General features: G+C 41.6%; 1 pseudogene; it reads left to right on the forward strand.

Moving 5' to 3' along the window:
• Nucleotides 1-20,664: 20,664 nt before the first annotated feature.
• On the forward strand, nucleotides 20,665-21,286 carry LOC118918431 (ras-related C3 botulinum toxin substrate 1-like; annotated as a pseudogene).
• Nucleotides 21,287-21,640: the final 354 nt, after the last annotated feature.

Consider the following 21,640-nt stretch of genomic DNA (forward strand, 5'->3'; position numbering starts at 1 on the left):
CCTTCATAAGAACATAATACTTGAGGTTATTTCCAACTTTTGCTATCACAAATAATGCTACTATGAAATTACTTACATATGTCTTCTTGGGTATGCAAATATTATTCTAGGACATATGTCAAGGAGAGGATTTTTAAAATTTAAATTATAAGAGGATTTTTAAACTATAATTATAAGCATACACATCTTCAGCTTGCTTTAGATATTTCCAAATTGTTCTCCAAAACGGTTGATATCATATCCCATATGATAAGGATAAAATAATGAATCATGTTGGTTGTCTCTGTCCTACTTTATGCATAATAGATATCAGGTACATTCTAGTATGTCATAATTAGAAACTACTCTTAATCACAATTTTATCTCTTATTTTTACATATACTTAACAGCTATAGTTAGACATTAGTGGAAATGTAAACTGTTCACTTACATTTCAGGATGTAGTTATAAAACTGTATGTCTATGCTGTGTAGAATCTACATCATTATTTTTGCTTTTTCTGAGCTGATTAAGCTGGTGATGATGTGTTAGTCAAGACTTAACTCTGCCAAACAAGAACATGCCGAGGTGCAGCTGTTTTAATAATTGATTCATAAGCAGCTATCTCTGTCCCACTATCTGTAGGTTATAGTCAAACTACTTGAAGCCACATCAGTCTATTTTAGTGTGGAAAAAAAAATAGATACACTGTGGGGGAAACAATTCCACAGCATGACCCCTTACAAACTATTCCAGCTAGAATCCAAGATATTCCCATATGTAAGCACATCTCACACTCACTACAATCCCTTTTCCCATTAATACCCATTATAAACAACAGAAAAAAGGTTGTGTCCAGGTTATTAATAGTAGCAACTGCCAGAAGGGGATTCTTTTAGTTTAGTTTTTAGTTGCTAACCCACTGCTGAAGGTGACTACAATGGAGAATGTTTACTCAGGAGCCACAGAACACAAGACATAATCCAGAATGCATACGTGGAGGTGTGTGTGTGTGTGTGTGTGTGTGTGTGTGTGTGTGTGTGTGTGTGCGCGTGCACACATGCAGAAGGGGATTGTCCATTGTATTTGGAAACTAAAGGCAAGATAAGACCTGGTCATCCTTGCTGCAGTGTGTTCACAGGGAGGGGCCCCTGCCCTTTGTGACCATGAACTGAAGACCAGTTGCTGCATCCACCAGTCTTCACTGTCGAACACCCTGGGGGCAGAGTTGCTGGAGATGTGACCCATTAAATCTCTCTTTCAGCCTCCTATTCCTCTAAAATTCCATCCCCTTTGGTTTTGAAAGTACACCATCCAAGATATGAGGGAAGAACCACCAGACTTTGAAGAATATTAAGTGCCAGTGATGTCAGTAACCACAGCATAATTCCCAAATGGTATAATATAAACAGACACCCACTGCATGTCCCCTGGACTCGGAGCTCCTTGCAGTCAGTAAGCCTGTCTCCATCCCTGCATTCACATAGCCCCTAGCCAAGTGTGGTGCACATAGCTAGCAGTCACTAAATCTGCAGAAAGGATGAATATTGCTTACAGGGCCTGTTGCTATTTACAGGCTTGGTGTGGGTCCGGATTCCTGTCCCTCCCTGAGCCACTCAGGGCTTTTTTCTATAAATGAGCTGCCTCTCCCTGCTTGCTGTGAGCCAGGTTTTTGTCCATCTGCTGCCATTGTTTCCCTACGTTGCCCAGCTATGTGGTATTGCATGTGGTTATTCTTTAGTGGGTCATTACGGCATCTGTCTGCCCACCTTGTGAATGCCCCGTCTCAGCTCACCAGACTGCAGCTGCCAGAACATCCTGTTCCCCTCCATCGTCTGCACGGGTCCAGCGCAGTCAATCCTGCTTGTAGAAATCATCATTTCTGTGCTTGGGGATTGGCTGCACTCCAGGACCTGGTCACTAGAATCCTTGCCTGCCATTTAATATTCCTAGAGGTAATTTTTTTTAAAATCAGATGTGTTACCCACAAGAAATTTCAGTTTCACAGATGTGTACAAGGATACATACAATTACTACATAGATCCTGATTAGTAGTAATTATTTGTTTGCATAGGAAGTGACCCTGGAAGTCACATAACTTAGGGAAATAGAGGAAAAGCTCTCTGTTTATAGAGGATAGAGGAAAGCTCTCATTTTATAAAGACTGGACTTCCAGAAACCCAAATCCTCATCTAGAATTCATCTTAAGAGGGGAGAGATAGATGACATTGTCACAAACCCCATGTACTTTATTCAGCCAGCTTAAATAGAAGCTTCCTGGTGGTTCAGCCATTGAAAGGAAGCTTGGGTACATGCAGTGTACATCTTACAATATGATAAGCCAAAAGTTTGTGTATTAGGTTGGTTGTTTGGAATCCCAGCTTCTGTTCCCTTTGGCAACTTGTTGTAAAGTCAAGGGCAGTAAATCCCAGGTTGTATCCACGGTGACACAGCGGCTCCAAACACTGAAAATATCCACACCTTTTGCTATGACGTAAAGCTGATGGCTTCTGTGACAGCTGATTTCCTAACCCTGCCTGCTTCCTTACATATAAACTGTACAATAAAAAAGATTAAATTCTGAAGCCTGTTGTACAAGTATGTTTAACATACATCAGGTCCAAATTGTATTGGTGTCACAGAACCTCGCCAACAGGAGGGACACTGTTACATAGTGAAACCCACGGCAAAGAGGCAACAATAGCATTTGTCCTCCATATACACCATCTTCCTCCCGCCATCTTCCCCCCAGGTCATTGCAACGTGTCATCGGGAGCAAAAGAGAAGCAAGCAAGATGGCTGGGCAGCCTCTGTGGTAGTGCGAAGGAGAAGCCACTTGGGCCAGACATTATACCAAGCCATTTGTATGTCGAATCTGTCAAAGATAAACGAAGCTAGACACTATTAACATGGTAAGGACAGATTTTAATGAGTGATATCCTATTGCAATAGGGAAAAGAGTGCAGCTGAACTGATTTGCACAGAGGTGGCTGGGTGTTTTAAAGGGAGAATGAGGACGTAGGGAGGGGATGACAAGTGCTCAGTAGAGTTAGAGAAGTGGAAGTTGCAGAAGCAGGGAAGGGAGTTTAGTCCATCTGGGTTTGATAATTGGTGCTCCTCAATGTTAGGACCATCTTCTCCCACAAAGGATTGTACCCAGGGCCCTGTCTTCAGTGTTAGTTGGAACACAGTCAATGCTCTAGGAAGCCTTGAGTTTTCTCAGGCAGGCATTTAAAGGGGGGCCAGTGTCATCCTAGGGATGTGGCCTTCAGCTGCTAGAAACTATGTTAGTGTTTGTTCAAGTCTAAGCCAAGGTTGAGGCCTAATCAGGAAGAGGGCTCAGAGTGACCTGGCTAGAGTTTGGTCAAGTAGAAAACCTCTGTCATATCTCAATGATCACCACCGTATTTCACAAGGGAGGTTTTCTTGTTTCTGTTTTGCATATGAAAAACCTGAGACCCAGGGGGTAATGTGCCCAAGAGCAGGTAAGCCCGGGGTGGCAGCAGTGGGGCCGGGGCGGGTAGACCTGCTCAGTCTCTGGTGTGTCACAGGCTGGCTTCCAAGAGCCAGAAGCACTGGGTGTGCAGATCACCTCCATCAGAATCAGAGGTCAAGGAAGTGGCACAGAGATCTGGCTCCAGGCAAAGCAAACAATGCAGAGTAACCAACTCCTTTCCTTAAAAAGCTTGAATGACTAAATAAGCCCCGCTACTGTGAATAAGTAGTAGGGACCAGCAAGCTGCCTCTGAACAGGAGTTTGAAGACCTCTTTGACCCATTTAAATAAGGCAATGGAATCAATTAGGTTCTAAAATGAAACAGAGAGAAAAAGGGCTTTCTTACATGCCATTTTTAAACAATTCCAAAGAATATGCTTTTTAATTCTACATTTGGTTTCTTTATAAATATTATGACAATCAATATTACACATGGAAATTAAGACTCTCCCCCTTCTTCCCTTTTTTAAATTTACGCGCATTTTCTATTTCTGCTGCCACCATCCTCAAGTGCCATTTCTGCCAAACCAGTCCTTTTTCATTCCTGTATGTAACATGCTGTTCCTCAGTTTGAACAGAGCCATTTCAGTCCAAGAGAAAGAAAGTGCTATATAAATAAATTTTTATTACTGTCATACCGTTGTTAAAGAATTTCCTAGTTTGAGCTGTTCTGCGTTTGAAATCACCACCTTACCAGGGCACAGAGGCTCCTGCTAGGCATTTTAAATTAGGGAAGACAGTTTTATTGTCAAGGCAGGTCAATCAAATTATAATTGGCTCTAATTTGCACTCCCACCAGCTGTTAAATTCTTCACCGGCAGCACTCAAAATGGTGTGAGATTCTTGCCGGCTTTGTGAACGCTTCAAAGAGAATCACTCTCTATCTGATCCCGAAAACCAAAAGTCCTTGTCACTTTTCATCAGAAGCAAGGAAAATGCACCACTGGCTCTAACTATGGGAAGCAGGGCCTGTCTGAAGGGGGCTGAGCCTGACAAGGACGGACAACTCATCTCCCACACACAATCGTCCTTGACAAGCCAATATTTCTATTCCACACCAGGCAGCAGGGTGGTGGGGCAGGGAGGGGGTTCCCTTTGTTATGTCCAGAAATACCGTTGAGCTGTATTTTCTATTTCATTGCAGACTGAACTTGCATCTCATAGGGAAAATCATCAGTTCAGCACTAGGATGCAATAGCAGACAAGGACAGAATTCTGGGGTTGGGCGCGTCCACGCTGGCTCTGTAGTGAGGATCCATTACACTGTCAGATATCCAGCGGGTCTGCCTCAGAGAGTTTGGGGCTCTGCATAACTAAAACTCTAGGACACTTCTTTCTACCAGCGCCCACAAACACACAGACACATAAAGCACATTGATACACACATGTGCATGCACACACTCGCACACAGACACACACATAAACAGTGAGTCCCAGGGAGGAGTGAAAAGAACTAGCCGGTCAGCACATTACGGCAAAGCTCCGTCCTGCTTTTAGTTACAGCGCCCCAGCGTCCTATTCCTTTACAGTTTTGTAAAGATGGGCATGGCAAGAGCAGGGTACGGCTAGCTGGGCAAACAACATCAAGACCAAATAATCAGCATAACCTTAATTCTGGAGGAATTTTGGACGTGTCGGTTTGGCAGCAGCTAAGGAAACTCTTTAATTTGAATGACTGAATGGGAGTCGGCCTAATCTTGCTAATTTGTCCCATGGACAGTCCTCAACCCTCTCAAAATGAGGGTCTTTGAGAGTAATTGGTGGGGAGGAAATGCTATGAAGAAACTAAAGTTCTTTGAAGAAATATTTTTGAATTTCATGAATTTAAGGAAATACAGGATGAGCTTTTAAAAATAAAATAAAACATTGCACTAGAAATAACTTAAGAGAGAAGGGCTCCTAGGTAAACTTTCTCAGGGAGTGAGACAGAAGCACACACTTGTATGAGTGAGAATTTTCATAGAAACTGGAAAGGATCTCCTCAGCATTGAAAGCAAAGGTATAAATTAATATCTCAACGCATTAGACTGCCATCCATGTTTAAGGCCAAGAACAAGGAGAGGATAAAGGAAAAGAGTGGAAAGCCATAATCTGCTGGTTGGTAAGATCTGATTCACTTGGGAAAGGAACAAGAGACTGAGTGCCCAGCAGCCAGCAGGAAGCCGGCAGAGGCTGTGGAGAGAAGAATCTTTGAGAAATTTGGAAAAATTCTACTTCTTTAGGGTTGTGGGGCATAAGTCCACCCAGGCCTAGAAAAGCTTGATGTTTGCCTATGTGCCAGACAGTGTGTGGGATGGCAGGTCTTCACAGGGGTTGGCAAAGCCTCGTACCTGGAAGAAACCATTGGATTTGTTCAACTTGCTCCAAACTGAGTAAGAAACTGGTAGATGCACATTGTTCCCTTCCCCTGTAGAGTACATGCCCTGGCAAAGCTGTGTTAGCCTTGGAGGGGCTCCCTCGTCTCCCAGAGGCTGCCTAGAAGAAGCTACTCGTGAAAGGGAGTCATTCATGGGCTGAGTGGAGGCTAAAACATTGCAAACTGGTGGTGGCAGCCCTTCAAATGCTGCCTCCCTCTCTGCTCCGTGAAGTACTCAGAGACAGAGCAAACTGTGGGTGCCTCTCCCAACAGGTTCAAACCCCAAGACGAAGCAAATTTGAAAGTCAAGAGGTAAATCATGGCAAAGCAGCGAAGTGGCTCCATGTCCCATCTCTGCAGCCTGACTTACATGGCATAGACAGTTTAACTTCTCTGACCTCAGTTTCCTAATCTGTAAAATGGAGGTGAGAGTAGTGCCTCTCTCATGGAGACATGGTGGGGAAAAAAGGGAGATGATTCCTACACTTACACAGTGACTGGCATGGAGAAATGTTCCATCTGTGTTAACTCTCATTATTTGTAGTAATAGGCCAGTTGGTGACCTTGTCTTGTTTTTGGATCTGAAACAATTAAAATGTCTTTTGGACAGAATATACACACACACACTATCACACACACACACACCAACCACCAGGCTTAGCATGTTTCCACGACTTCCAAAATGTCTTAAGACGGCAAGGCCATGGGTGCCACCGGCCCAGCCGAGCTCGGGGGCCTCACCTCTCCACCGGGTTCTCTGACTGTGTTGACTGCTTTTTAGTTCCTCCAATGCCGCACTCTCCTTCCCCTGTCAGACTTCATGACTGTCCACTGTGCTTCCTGTAACTCTTTGGCCTCCTTCCTGCTGGGCTAGTTCATCCATCTTTCAGATCTCAACATTGGTGCTTCTGCTAAGACAAACCTTCTCCTACCTTACAAACTGCATGCCCTACTGCCCAGGGGTAGATCCCAGCGTTTACCACACTCACTGTAACTGCTAGTGCTGGGAGCTCCTTGGTGCTGGCATGGGGCCCACCTTGATCACCATTTGTCACCAACATCCAGCACAGTGGTGAGCACATAATAAAGTCTTTGTCAGTAACTAAACAAGTAAGTATGTTCTAAAATATTGGTGTCACGCTATCAGGGAACCTCCCTCCTCTCCTGACCCCAGGTCACATCCTCCCTTCCAGCCAGTCCCCCAGAAGAGACAGCACCTCCAGCATTAATGCATGTATACCCCGAATTGCAGTCCATGTGCCCACAACTCCCTTTACCACAAGCAAAGAGAGGTAGGCCCTGTATCTTTCACCCAAATAGCATCTGTGTCAGTTTGCGAGCTAAGGCTAACTAAGTACCATAAATGGTTTCAACAACATAAATGATTTCTCAGCATACTCAGCAAAGCAAGTTTCCCCTGAGGCCTCTCTCCTTAGCCTGTAGATGGTCATCTTCTCCCTGTGTCTGCACATGGTCTTTCTCTATGCATGTCTGTGTCCTAATCTCCTCTCCTTATAAGGACACCACTCATATCAGATTAGGACTCACCCTCCTCACCTCATTTAACCTTAATTGCCTCTTTAAAGACCCTAATTCTAAATATGGCCATATTCCATGGTATGGCAACTAACACTTCAACATATGAATTTGGGGGAGATACATTTTAGCTCATAACAGTATTAAATGTTTTCCCTTTGATAAACTTTGAGGTAGTAATATGCCACTTAGAATGGGCTGCCTCTCTCTGCCTCCATAAGCAGGCAATGGAATGTTACTGATTCTTATAGAAAAAATTAACCCTGTTCACTAAGTATATCCTGTCTGCTCAAAACTGCTCTGTCTTATGGGGCTACATGGAAAGTGGGACACTGAGTTCTGGACCAAGCATTTTGCAACCTGAAGCAAGAGATCAGATAAACATAACACATACATAGGCATCCATGGTCATAGCAATTCACCCAGGGTTGCTCAGAAAGGCAATACTGAGCCCTGCAGGTGTAATGACAATGGATTGCAATCTGCTGTGGCCTTATTTGCAACTGGGCAACCTTGGCAGAGTTGCTGGGTCTTTCTGTGTCTCAGTTTTCTCATCTATAAAATGGCATTAACAGATACTACAAAGGGTTGTCGTAAGGATTAAATTAAATAAAGTAATAATTTAAATTAAATAACACAAGGCATTTGTAACAGTACTGGGCACACTGCTGTCACTCAGGAAAGATCATCATGTGTGTTTTTGCTCTGCTATCACTCACTCTGGTCAGTGGAAGCCAGACCTGTGCTCAGTTTCAAGGACCCAACAGTCTCTGACCCCAAGTCCATTCTATAAACACGAAAAACAGTCTGACAGCAAGTCTGCAAGACAAATTAGTTTTCTGGGAAGAAGCCTCCCCTTCAGAGAGTGCTGATGACAGAGGGGTGGGAGACATAACTAAGGACAGTGTGGGCCTCTTATAACAACCCAGTGAAACACTTAAATTACCTCATGATAGAGAATTATTAGTAGATCAAATTATTAGTAGATCAAATAAGTATTTGATACTATTAGTAGATCAAATTATTAGTAGATTTGATCTACTAATACCTCAAAATGCACATGCTTGTATATCTTTAGAAGGTGGTTCTCAAGCCAGATCCATGGATCCTGGGGACTGAGTGATATAATCAGATACTAAAGTCTCCCAGTAGTACTTGATTATAAGACAGGCAGCGGTTAACGCTGGCTTGGGAAAACTTGATTTGGGGCAGTGAGTGTCTGTCAAACACCAGCCTGGGAAGTTCCGTTTCCTCCGCCCAAGACCCTGGTTTGTGCCGTGCATCTCACCCACTCCTCCACAGCCAGGCATGGGCTGGGGAATCATAACCCCAGGTCAATTCTTGCTCCAATTTCTTCTGGGCCATTAGGCAAGCTCCTGAACTTCTCTGGACCTGTTTCCTCCCTGCACAGTGGGGAAATCATGCCAATGGTACAGATCGTGCCTGTCAAGTATCTGGTACAGAGCAGGTCCTGACCGTTGGCTTCCTTTCCCTTCTCCTGTGATTATCAGAGAATGTTATTAAGTATTTCTGTCCCCAAAATACATATCCTGAGCACCATGTGCTTCCACATCTTTCTTTACAGATAGCACAATTATCAAATATAGGGCAATAAGTCAAAACCCAAGAGCTCCAAAAGGAAGTTTTCAAGAAGTGCCCCTGTTTGAATTATTATTCCAAGTACTTTGCCGAACATTCAAAAAATCATGGAGGATCTATTGGTATCTCTCTGTCAATGTGGTACAGAGTCAGATGAAGCTTTCCTCTGAAGTAAAGGATAATAGCTAATCAGTACACTAATAGAAGACAACAAAATTTTAAAAAGGAAATATGTCAGTAGAACAAATGTCTATGAGGAAGAAGGAAATGAAAGAGGTGGACAAAATAAACTACATACTTAGGATGTTTTACAACTTGCAAATATTTTCACATACAATATTTCCTTAATTCTTATAACAACCCCATGAAATACTTAAATTACCTCATGACGGAGAATTTTTAGTAGATCAAATATTGTTACCTCAAAATGCACATGCTTGTGTATCTTTAGAAGAGTGGTTTTCAAGCCAGATTCATGGATCCTGGGGACCTAGTGACATAATACTTATGTCCCAGTTTCCTCTTTGAGAGCTTTATTTTGTTAATTTTGTGGTTTTATTTTGATGATTATCTGAAAAAATATTAACCCATGTAAATTCTGGATCATGTGAATAAACAACTTATAATCAGCTACTACAGGGAGACTTCAGTATCTGATTGGCAGTGAGTGATTCTTGATATTCATGAGTTAATGTGGAAAGAACTGAGGTTCTCCTGGTAAGCATATAACGTGTTCACAGCACAGGAAGACCAACAGATGTGCAAGTAACATTTGTTCAGGAGTGGCCCTGGAGGGAATGGTGAAGGACTCAAAAGGGTCACACAGCACTCAGAAGTAAGTGCCTGCCAGACACAAATGCCTAAGCTGTGACTCTCAGCACCACAGTTATTTTACAAAGGGGATTTCCTTCCAGAAAAAGAACATCACTAGCCACATTAGTGTAAAGATGATACACTGAATTTCATTTTTGGACAGATATGTATAAGGGTATATATAATTTGAAATATTCTGTTTGTTTCATGTTTCTTTAAAGCTTTTATAAGCATAAAAATACACAAATTTTTTATGTTGCAGATTTGTAAACCATTTTATTATATACTTATTTCATTATTTATTGTATAATTGTTTAATATTTTAAATTATTTTATTGTACTATCACCAAGGTAAAAATTGGGGATCCAATTTTTGGGGATCCAAGTTTGAGAATGTTTCTTTTTTGAAATATAAATGTTCTCAAACTTGTCTATAAATTTTTTTACAAGTAATTAAATCTCTTGTGGGGACCTAGAAGAGTTGACTAAAAGAACTTAGTGAATTCTTCTTAAAATAAGCCATTTTTGCACACAAACCATCACCAAGAGATCTTCTCCTCTTCCTACCATTAGACTGCCTTATCACCAGAACTGTCCTGAAGCAGTGCGTGCAGAGACAGTGAAATCAGTAAAAGGAGAGTTAAGAGAGAGCGAGCCAAACCTTCAGCGAAGCACCTGTGATATTCTGCAGAACTGAACACATGGTCAGCCTACAAGTTAAATAACCACAACTGGAATTGTGAAACTGAAATTGGATAACTGGAATCCAATATCAAGGCATTCAAAATGGAAAAACAGAAAAATGTTGCCCAAGGGACTGGCTCTGAACCTGGCATCCCTCCAGATTTCCTCTGCGGCTCTGAAAATGTTCTTAGTGCCCTGCTCCTGCTTTTGATGTTTTGGTGGGGGGCAGAAGAGGGGGGTAGTTGTTGTGTTTGGTTGTTTTTGTTTTGTTTTGTGCTGGTTACAAAATGGGGGGCCAAGAATATTACTTGTAAAGCACTTTGTCAATCATAGATACCCCTTATTCTCAAGCATGGGCAATATAAGGGTCACTGAAAGTTATCTGTGTAGCATCCCCGATCAGTTTACTGTACTTATTTGAAACAGATGGAAGAGACTAAACAGTACTCTACTTAGAGGTGGGTTTGATTTCCTATTAAAAGGACTCATATTTAAGGACACTGAATGATGTTTTCTTTTGCCCCCAGATGAGTTGTAGGATGAAAGGGCATGTCAGTTTCTAACTTCAGTCTAAGAGAATGAATTTTAAAAGGAGAAACTTGGTAGGAAAAAAGAAGTGAATTTGAGTGACTTTCATAAGCCAAGAACTTTAAAAGATTTTATTTTGGTTTAATAAAAATTTTGCACATTATTACAATTGCTCTGTGGACTGGGTCCTCTTTGCTTTTTGTTTAGGAACAAATAAAAATAGCTAAATTATTAATGTGAAGTATATTGGTTACTCTGCATTGAGTCACTTTTTAATTCACACATACATCTGTATTACCATCTTAATGAGGCTTTACTACAGATTATGCCACACTTGTAATGGCATCCAAGGAACCATTTAAAAGATAATGTTTCTAGTGGAGACATATTTGAAGAAGTAGATGGTGGTATTGGGTATAGGAAATAATAGTTTGAGTAAAGTTAAAAAAAATCCACCTGTGAAGTTAGTGGGTAGAGTCCACAAAACCACCTCACTTCTGACACCAACTGAAGGGTTCAGGGGTTCCTAAGGCTCCATAATTCACTAGAAGAACTTACTGAAAGCTGTAAGAATCATGTCTCTGGGTTATTACAGGAAAGGAATAGAGGATATTGATTAAAACCAGCCAAGGGCAGAGCCCAGGAGGACTCCAAACACGGAAGTCCACTATGGAGTCATGGAGAGTTCTAACTTTCCTGGCAATGATATGTAACAATATGTGTGGAATACTGCTAGCCAGGGAAGCCCACCCAAGCATGGTGCCCAGAGTTTTTATTGTGGAGACATGGTTGACTGTACCGGTAGCCGACCTTAGTCTCCAGCCTCTCTGGAGCCCTCCCAGAGGTAGAGCAGATATCATATCACCCAACAAAAACCACATTGCTTGACTGTCCATTGTGGTCCAAAGGCCCCAGGTAACCAAACAGAGTCTTACTGGAGAATACCTCCCGGGGGATGAAGGCAAAGGCTGGACCTCACCTTGAGTAAGCTTAAATTCCTTATTATACAGGCCACCCCCTGGCCTTTGGCCAAGGATCTCTTATAGTGAAATGATCACAGTGTCTACATTTAGTGTGACATTTTTATGATAGAGACAGAAATAGTATCAGTATGAGTATGCCTAACATTTGGAGGAGCCAGTGTAGAGTAGGGGTACATTTAAAGAAATTGACCCATCCTATAAAGCCATTACAATCACTTTCACATTTCATACTAATTTGAGTACTTGTTTCCTCCCTTGATCTACTGCTATTTGTACCTTACAGTAAACTTGTGCAGAACTATTTAGAATAGCAATTATCTGATGGTTAGCCTATTTCTTCTTCTGGATTGTTCACTGGTGTTACATCCTGAGGAGCTTCAATACATTTGGTTATTAATATCAGAATAATCATAAGACTTACTTAAATAAGGTAGTAGAATCTTGGCAATAATGCCAATGGTATACTATATCACTATATGGTCATGGTAAAATTTGATCTCATTATAGAGCAAAATCAGTAAGAATTACAGTTATTTGTTATGCCTGCAAACACAATCAACCCTTGCCCATACACCAGATATTACCATGGACAGGCACCAGTACAATTGGACATGATTTGGTTATTTCCAGGGTCCAAGGCAGCTGGTGGCAAAGCCATCCACCCAGTCTCAGTTCCTAGGCTTGTGCTGAGACTATTTCCCATTGTGTGCTGCTGGGCAGTAGGACCCAGCTCCTTCCGGTGGGGAGGACATGGATGGTATTCAGAATAGCTCCATCCCTGCTAACTGTATACAGGATATGTCATATTTGGATCAATCCCAGGCGTGAGGGTAGTCTAATCCGTTCATTCATTCAACAAATCTTTTTCCTTCAAATGCCACTCCTCTTAAAATTGGATTCATTTAGTCCTAAAAAAAAAAAGAAACTTTAAGTAAATTCAGTTTGTCCCAAGGTGACTAGACCAGAACCTATCTCCTCCAAGGCCCTGTTCTGTCTTGCAGGCCAGTGTTCTTTAACCTACCATGAGTTGTCATTGTATACGAAGGACCTGAGCGCAGTTAGAAAATATGTTTTGTACCCAAAAATGTTGAGTCTTCCATTCCAGGGTTAGATGAGTGGTAGGCACAGCTCAAAGAATTCAGTTTAAGTATGCCATAAGGCCTCCCACAGCCTTCCTCATCTCTAGGGGGCCTGTTCCCAGGGAAATTCAGACCCACTATGTGGTGCCTACTGCTCCATCAGGACTCATTGTTTTCTCCTCTTCTGTTCACGTGCTTTCCATCCACAAAAGCAAGGGTGATATGCATTTGTGTATTGCATACTGTGGCATACCAGGCATGCCACAGCTATATTTCATTCATTATAGGCAGAAATCTTTCTAAACAGTTGATCATCAGGTTTATAGTTACACAGTAATCAGTCAGCTAGGAGTTGCATTTCACATGGTCCAATGGCCCACTGGGAAGCAGCTCCCAGAAATTCTTTCCCAAATGATACCCTTTGCAATAGATATAATCTAGAAAATAAGAGTCTAAAAAATATTGGCATATGTGCATGTAGTAAAACAACAAATTTGACTGGATCTATACTGTTGGAACTCAACCAAGAATTAGGAGGAGTGCAAGTTGTAGCGTTCGAAAATCTTAAAACTACAGACTATCTACTGTTAAAAGAACATATGGGATGTGAACAGTTCCCAGGAATGGGTTGTTTTAATTTGTCTGATTTCTCTCAGACTGTTCACGTTCAGTTGGACAATATCCACCATATCATAGATAAGTTTTCACAAATGCCTAAGGTGCCTAACTGGTTTTCTTGGTTTCACTGGAGATGGCTGGTAATTACAGGTATGCTTTGGTTATGTAACTATACTCCTATTATGTTAATGTGTGTGCGCAATTTAAGTAGTAGCTTAAAACCTATACATGCTGAAGTTACTCTACAAGAAGATATGTCAAAGAAATAATCAATCTTCCCATGTTTTCTTCCGTCTGCTACCTCTATAGCTTTTCTTCTTCCTTCCTAATAACAACCCTTAAATAGAATTCATGCCTCATATCGAATTTACCGAGTATCATAATTCCTCCAAGAGGTAAAGATACCTCAAGACAAATGCTTGGCATAGAAGCCACAGGGCATAAATATGCAAAGAAGTAAAAAGCTAACCTTTTCAAACAATATGGCTTCTCTCTCACTTACCAACTTTACATTTCCCTGTATGGCCCCGGAAGATGACTGGTTAGCCAGAGACGGGTAAGATTCCTCAAGGGAGGAACAACCTAAGACAGGCACAGTCGCAGGAGGGCTATCAGGTGAGAAATTGGGGATCAACAGAGGTGAGGCTTAGAACCTCACCCCCCCTGTTCTGAGAGAAATCTTCTGCATCCGTGGATGTTTTATTGCCCTTGTCTAGCTTGGATTAACACATAGTCTACAGGCACACACCTGATCATCTACATTTGCTCTCTTACAACATTAAACTATGTTTTCTACCTTTATCTTGTATCTACCTACCACTTCAGCATTTTATTAAAAATAATAATAATCATAATAATAATAATAAGGGAGAAATGTGGGATTCACATATAAATCAATTATAAAAATCAAACGAATATTCATATTTGACCTGATTGTTTATAGTTCATAATGCATGATCAAAACCGAAAGTTTCTGTGATGACTGCCCTTGTACTGTTCACCATGTAAGAACTTACTCACTATGTAAGAATTTGTTCACCATGTAAGAACTTGTTCATTATGCTTCAGAAGATTGGAGACTGATGAAAATTAGGCTTGGGGTGGATTAATGATTGTGCATTGAGCATTGACTCCCCTATACAGAATTTTATTGTTGTTAACAACCATTTGATCAATAAATATGAGAGATGCCCTCTCAAAAAAAATATATTGGCATATTAATAATGTTATACTCATTCATTAAGTTCATCATATTGTATGACCAAAACATGTCCCAGAGCAATGCCACTCAGGTTTGCAGGCTTCTCTTCAACCTTGTGAGCTTCCAATAGCAGGGGCAATCTCGGCACACATATGGCTTCACCCTTCTTGGCATCTGGTATAACTGAGGCCAGAGATATTATTATTCTCTTGCTTTCAGCTTCTCTAGAGTCATCAGTGTAATATTGGATTTCCCTCATTGCATAACCCATCTATTTGTTCATTTCTTTACTCTAAGATTTTCCTTCTCTTTATTTGTCATTTATTTGTACCCAAACTTTCCTTCTCTTCATTTGTCATTTAATTTTACCCAAACTTTCTACCTCTGGAAGAGATGTTCAGGTAAAGGAAATGCAACCACTTCATATTCCAGTATCAATCCAAACTTTCACTTTAATCCCATCAACCACATCATGTCCATATCCTCCCAGTCTAATTCACTGGGACTTCACCAACAGGTTTTAGAATCACAGCGCATTGGGATCACATGCCCAGAAGCCCCAGAAAATTCTCTTCTCTCAACCCCATCAACCATTTAACCCACACATGTGCATATGGTTTTGGGGCCCCAGCTGGGGGTTGAACCTGAAGATTCTGGCTCTACTGTCAATTTCCATCTTGATTAATATGGCAGACTGTTGTCCCAGGTGATTCCAGGTCATGTCACTCATTGTCATCTTTGCCTTCCAGCCTTTTCCAATTCCTCCACACTGGGTTCAATAGAACAGATTATTTAGGGCCCTTTTATGCTGGGAACCAGTAGAGACTCCCATTAGTACACTCAACCTCCAAAACTGCTGCATTCTTTGTTTCAACCCATCAATGTCCACCACTTTATTCGTCCCATTTCTCAGCAACCATCTAAAGATTTCCAACCTACTGGGTAGACACCCTGACTTTTCCTTTTGTCTTTCTCCATTTCCTTGTGAATCATTCTAATTGTTTTAATCATCTGTAAAAACCATAAGGGAAGCTGAGGCAACAAATCTGAAGAGGTTTCTCAGACCGTTGCTCAGTGTTGCCGCAGCAATGATACCTGGGTGTCACGTAAAGGAGGCACCTTTAATCAGAACCTGCTGAGCCTTGTGGGAGGGGCACATTACTGTCTGAGCATTCCAGTCATCCCAGCTTAGCTTGCATACAGAGCATATCAGTTGTTTCATGTGGGATGTTCCCCTAGGCATTTACAGAGAGAGTTGAACAGTCCGCTTCTCAGGAGAAACTCACTTTGCAGCTGCTTTTATCCAGTCCACAAGGCTAGCTGTCCTTTTGAAAACAACCCTCTATATGTCTGCATCTCGTATACTAATCTGTGGTTGCTCAATAGTGAGCTGGCTCCAGTGTTAATGCAAACACACTCTTTTAATCCCCAGCATCCAAAACTGCAGACGCCAGCCCTGAGGTGTTCATGTACAGCCCATGTCAGTAACGATTCTTCAGGAAGCTAATGATACCAATGTACAAAGTGACACCCTCCTTCACACCCCTGGTTTCACTAGCCCTCAGTTTGCCCTTCCCCCTCATGGACTACCTTCTTGGTGACCAGGGGTCCTGGAGGCGCTATCCTTTGTCCCAGCATTGTTCTCCCTTTGGTGGCAGCCCTGAGACTAGCAGCTGAAATAGCAGAAGACTAGAAGACTAGCAGGCCAGCTGAAATCTAAACTTTGCTCACCGTCAGGATCCTCCCCAACACATTCTGTTTGCATTTTAGTTATTATGGATAACAACAAAGGATTGGACATTTAGCTTATGTCTTATTATTTTACTTCTTATATATCCAGAGAGCTAACTCCTTTGGATCTGGATTCATCTCTAAATTCTACTGGTAGCTTTGCCTCTAGTAACTGATCCCAGCACAATCACAGTTTCATACCAGGGGTGACCAAGTAGCCCTTCAGGAATCAAAGATGCATCAGCCCCAGGCCCCTCATCTTCCTCTTTCCAAACCACATGTTTCACTGGGTCATTTAGGGAATCCCACTGTTGATGCCAGCTACAAAGTTAAGGGGTATGGACTAAAAGACCACCCTCATTTCTGACACCAACTGCAAGTTCAGGATTTTCAACAGTACCCTCAATTTTTGACAAAACTCTTCTACTCTTTGGGTAAGGTTAAATTTTGATTATGCACTCCCTAAAAGATCCACAGCCTCATCCACACTGTGGATGAGATGCCATACTCAGATGCCAACCCTGTGGTGTACTGCAAACCCTTGGGCCTATTTGAGTTGTTTGTTTACAAAGTTCCAGTAAACTGCAGTGCTCTGAGCACTGAGGTAAAAGAACCTGATTAGAATCCTTGCTTTCTTAGAATTAATCATGTTTATGTGGCAGCATGGTGACTGGTGGCAGGCACTGGGGCAAGTCTATCTATAGAGAGAAATTTCTTGATGAGGACTTCATTTCAACCTTGGCACGTTTCCCATGGCAAATGCTTGGACTCAACATAAATAGCTCCCCGTTTCCGGCTCCCAGACTAGCTGGCTGTGTGGCAAGCATGTGGTCTTTGTCAGACGGAAAAACAGCATAATAAGGTGAAAGCTTGGGTGGGCATAGGAATGGCACATGAGCAAGAATTCACCATAGTTAACTGTGGACGACTCTCATAAATTTTATGTTTTGTCCTAATCAACAAACCATTCCTTCTGCACTGGGGAAAGCAGCCCCACCAACCAGTTTGAACTTACACTCTACTCTCCTGGTTTTCTCTTTTGGTATTCTCATTTGCTACAATAATTTGGTTCCATTTTCCGCTTCCAAGTCTAGCTGGACAGCAGAGTTAAATTTATGACTAAACTTAAAAACCAAACTATGAAACACGGTAAAAAGGTTTTCTTGTGCTGTGGATTTTCTGATATTTTTAGAGAGATACTATCCATTCAACCCTTCTTAGTGACTTCTATTGACACAAGACATATTAAATGTATTGAAACTAATAAATGAAAATATATCCTGGGGATATCTTTTGAAAGAGTGTCATGCTCTCCAAAACATTCAACATTAAAAAAACTGGTATTTCATGACTCAGTTTCCAAAATCAGATGGGGAAGTCTGCAAATTATGTGTTTATGACACTTCCTGTTTATATAAAATACTACATTTGTTAAATAAGTTTGATTCTTAAGAATCTTTATCTTATTTGAGTCTACAAAGGACATTCCTTGACTGCCTTCTCAGTATCCATTTCTCCTTTCCATTGCCTTAATTCCTATTTGCTTCTGGGAATTTCACTCCCGCTTGAGCTCTACCACTGGAGCCTATGACCTGGGTTAAGCCAATCCATTTATTTTATCTATACAATCACAATGAATCCTAGGACTTCTGCTGGCGATATTGGGAAAAGAGTTTTCTGCCTATCACAACAAAGGGTGCATGAACCAAAGCCCCAGGAATTAGAGGCAGTGATCCTGGTACCCCGAGGAGGGCCAGCCCCAAGGTGAAGCTGACATTACAGAATACAGGGCAAAGCAAAAGGAAACCAGTACCTTCATAGTTTTATTGGGCAATGGAACAAGACTTAACTGAGTGGAATATTTATTCCTGAACCTTGCAGCTCAACAAGCTAAGTCTTTCTTCATTGTTAAAGCCCTTACTACTCAAAATGTGAGCTGTACAAATGTCAGCAGCAACAGCTTATCTGAAATTTGCAAAAATGCAGAGTCAGGACGACTCTGTGGATCCTCCTGGCCCAGAATCTGCATGTGAACAAAATCAGAGAGGAGACTCGGTACCCATTAACCTTGGGGTAGAAGTCGCCAAGCCTCTTTGATTCAGCTTTTCCTTGAATTTGCATCTTGAATCAGACCACTACCACATCCCTATGCAATGGGCCAGATGGATGGTACTGCTCCTTTTTAGGTATAAAGACCTGGCTCAGAGCTAGCCAAAGCTCACACACCATTTAAAAGAGTCAGGAGCACGGGGAGTGTCCTGGTTCCAAGCTCCACTGTACCTCCCTCCCCTGATGTGTTCCTGGGGTCAATCAACCTACTGTGTTGATTGGGAAACCAACAGTTTCCAAGGGCTATGCAGCCAGGATCTAGGGCTACCTGTTCAGTGACTTTGCATTAGTCTTTATTTTAAGAGACCATGGGTTTTAAAGACATCCATCCTCCCTGTGTTTGTAATCATGGTAAACTCCTTAATGTAAGTAATTTACTTAATGACTAGCTCCAAATATTGGTTCTCAAATACCAGCAGTTTAACACAAAAATTACAGGCTAGTCTAATTGCACTTAACCAAGTAAGCCCTATGAACAATTTTCTCTCGTTATTTCTCACTGAGGCGTACACTCTCACCGCCATTCTTTCTTTAATAAAAGCAAGGAGCAAGTATTGAAAATCTTCACGCTCCTTGATGTTTTAAAATCCTTATCTATTTATAAAATACAACTAATGATAAAAGGAAATAGTACTGTATAAAATATGATTATTTCAGAGAAAGGCTTTCCTTCAGAAACCTCTCAACCGGGAGGCTATAATGGCATGAAACATTTAAAGATATACATGGTAAACTGCTGTAACCCTGAATATAGTTATGTGCAAAATTGTCCCTCAGTAAATGTTTATGGCATGAATAATTTTTATTACCAAGTTATTTTACAGTTTGCAATGACAATGCAAAAAATTCTGAAATGTCCTAAATTAAGTGATGTAAAGGCCAGAGAATGAGGAAGAGAGAAAAGGGAAGGTAATCAGTCAATAGCCATGGGCCATAGCTAACCAGAAACTCCACATACCCGGATGAAGTCATTCCAACAATCATCTAGAAGCTCCCCAGGACCACCACATTTCCCTTGGCACATGACCAGTGTCTGACCATCATCCACAACCAATCCACGAGCCTTCTCTATGGACCAGCATCTTTCCCCAGACTTTCCCCACTTCACATTAGCCCCTCTTCCTTATCTGTAGCCAGTGTGAATTTAAAGAACTTTATTTCCTAGAGGCCCCTCATAAGTGTGCCGTTTCTTGAGTCTGGCAGACCAGTTGTTTCTGTTAGCTGGCCTTACTCCTGGTGAAGCAGAAACTACTTGTCCTGAGACTCAATCTTCATCTGGCTAGCATCTGTGAAGGTTCAATAAATTCTTTTATTTCAGAGATCTCTCAGTCTCCAGAGTTTTTTGATTTGTCAGCAAGACACCTTACCTTTTTTTTTTTTTTTAATCTCATCGATCTATATCTTTGCAACAATCCTGATAAGTGGGTGTTATTATTTCCATTTTAGAGGAGTTAAAATTAAGGCTCAGAGAGATTTAAAAACACTAACCCGGAGTCACGGATTTGTTTATGATGGAAATGGGATTCGAATCCTGGTCCTATGACTATAATTCTAGGTCCTTCTCCTATCTTGTGGGCCTTATAATTCCACTGCAGTTTATAAACAGAGCCACTAGACCCTGCCTGGGAGAACACATGCCCACAGCCCATTTCCTGAAAACCAGTCTAGATGCAAGTCTTGGTTTACTACTTGGAGTAATTTGCATTCCACTGGGTAACTGTAGGCCAAGTAATCTTCCACCATTTCCATCTCTCTGGAATTCTATTATTGTAGGTTTTTTTCTTTTAGGCTAGAGAGACCTTCTGCCTTTAAAGGATTTCTACTGAGATTCAAACATAGGAATTGCTTCCAACTTTGGGTGGTTTCTGTTGATAGAGTTCAGCCTTAAGTCTGCTGAGGTCAAGGTGGTGCAGACAGAGTTCCCAGCACCCCCGAGCTCCCCACTTGCCTCTATGCCCAGAAAGAGCTTCATGCCACCCAGAGAGTGGCCCAGATGCAGGCCGTCAGGTGTGGAGATGGAAGATGGAGCTGTAGGTAAAACGTGCCTATTGTTGGGTTACACACCAGTGCACTTTCTGGAGAATATCACCTCGCTGTCTTTGCCAACTAGTCTGCTAATGTTATGGTAAGCAGAAAACTAGTGCATCTGGGCTTATGGGACACGAAGTTGGACAAGAAGATGATGACAGATTACATTCCTATTCTATGTGCAAAGAGATATATTCTTAATGTGCTTTCCCCTGGTGAGTCCTGCATCATTTGCAAACGTGTGCAAACTGATATTCTGAACTGTGACACCATTTTCCCAACACTCATCATCCTAGTGGAAACTAAATGTGACCTTAGAGGTGACAGAGATATGACTGAAGAATTTGATTCCCACCTCATAGCCAAAGGCTTTAGCCACAATGAGGAGATGGGTGCTGTGAAAGAATGTACCTACTATGCTCAGATCTCACACAGAGGGACCTCAAGACAGTGTTTGATGGAGCTATTAGAACAGTTCTCTGCCCACTTCCTCTCAAGAAGATCAGGAATAAGTGTTTGCTGTTTAAGGGAGGGCAAAATAAATAAAAGTGACAGTCTTAGAGTTAATTCATTAAAGAAAAATAAAAGGTGTTAAGACAGACACAACCTAGAGTGAGATAGGAACATAGTAGACAGAGTAAGTCATTTAAACTGAATACCATGAAGTCTTGATGAAACGGCTGATTTTCAAGAAAATACAAATTGCCAAAATTCCCTTGGGAAGAAGCAAAACCCTAACTAGACAATAACCAGGAAAGAAAAAGGCAGAGAGGGTGCCAACAACTTATCTCCAAGAAGGCTAGCAGACGGTAAAGTGCTTCCACCAGCTGTGCCCATACAGTCAATAGATAATTCCTAAATGTATACAAAATGCCCCATGGCATTACAAAAAAGCTGTGC

This window comes from Manis pentadactyla, chromosome 6 (genome assembly GCF_030020395.1).
Source record: "Manis pentadactyla isolate mManPen7 chromosome 6, mManPen7.hap1, whole genome shotgun sequence".
Lineage (NCBI taxonomy): Eukaryota > Metazoa > Chordata > Mammalia > Pholidota > Manidae > Manis > Manis pentadactyla.